The following is a 1275-nucleotide window of genomic DNA, read 5'->3' as shown; positions in this document are numbered from 1 at the left end:
GGCGATGGGTTGCCATGGTGAAGACTGAGGTGTATGAATCTGAGCGTATGACTTTTAATGTCTTTAAAAGAGCAAAGCTCGTTCTGATCAGCGTCACCGGACACGAACATCACGAGAGGATGAAATGAAACCCGTGTGCAGAGTGCGTTTGGCGTGAAACACCGTTGCTAGGCAACAGCAAAACGGAGGGCGTCTAGAGGCCGCAGACGCAAGCGGGTGACGTAATGCAGGAAATGCAAAGACATAACAACAGAGGGAGACTTCAACATTTTCCTCACACCTGTTAAATTATGAAAATCTAAAAATGACTTTATATCAATTTACAAATCGAACAAGAAAAAAAAAGAAAAAGAAAGAACTTCCATAGCCTCCACCGTTTCTGAAAATGACAGTAAACACATCACAACTCAACCTGAGGTTGTAAAAACCACAAGAGGGCGACGTTCCTCTGTAGAAACGAGCCTCCTCAAAGGCAGCGTTTCACAAGTTAGCCGCGGCGCTAACGAGCTACTGAGCGAGCTACCGAACAACTAATAAATGCTGCATTTGTGCTACATCAGCAGAATGAAAACGATTAGAAACATATTGATTTACCTGCAGTATTAAGAGCCTACATGAGCTAGCGGTTGTAGTACCGGGAGGATTTTACACTTCAGAACCGACGGCGCCACCTTCAAGAAAAGAACAAGTTTAGATTTCTGTCAGCAGCGTCGTGGTTTAAAGAGCTGGACGCTCGTGAGCGCTCGTTCACAGCGAACACGAGTCTGGATCTTTTTTTCTGTTCTGGATTTAAACGAGGCGTCGATGGACCGCGGCGGGAACACGTCAGGTCAGATGTCAGCAGCCCAAAACAACATTTACACCAAGCACCAGGTCAGTAGTTCCAGCTCAGCGGCGTAAAATTGTGGGCGGCACGGTGGTGCAGTGGTCAGGGGTCAAAGGTCAAGCTACCACCCTCCCACATGAACTAGCAGCAGGTGGGCTTCAAACCAGCAACCTGTGAAACTTGTTAACGAGTCGTAGCGACTCGCTGCTCTGAGATCAGTCTGTAACCCTCCACCTGACGGTGTCCTCCTTCTGCTACTTAAAGAACACGTCCTGCATTTTGTTGACGTATTGACATCCGCCAGATGTTCTTCTCACAAACGTGATGACGTTTCGTCCTGGAGCAGAAAAAACTAAACAGCAAGTAGGACAGAAAAGGAGTCCAAGTATTAGAGGCTCAAAATGATTTCAAACGGAAACGAAACATCTGTGAGGGAAACCTGCCGTCAG

The sequence above is a fragment of the Brachyistius frenatus genome, unplaced genomic scaffold, assembly GCF_029030835.1.
Source record: "Brachyistius frenatus isolate BFR_SWC_R1_liver_20210118 unplaced genomic scaffold, ASM2903083v1 Contig_559, whole genome shotgun sequence".
Classification (NCBI taxonomy): domain Eukaryota; kingdom Metazoa; phylum Chordata; class Actinopteri; family Embiotocidae; genus Brachyistius; species Brachyistius frenatus.
Note: the sequence above shows the minus strand (reverse complement) of the source record.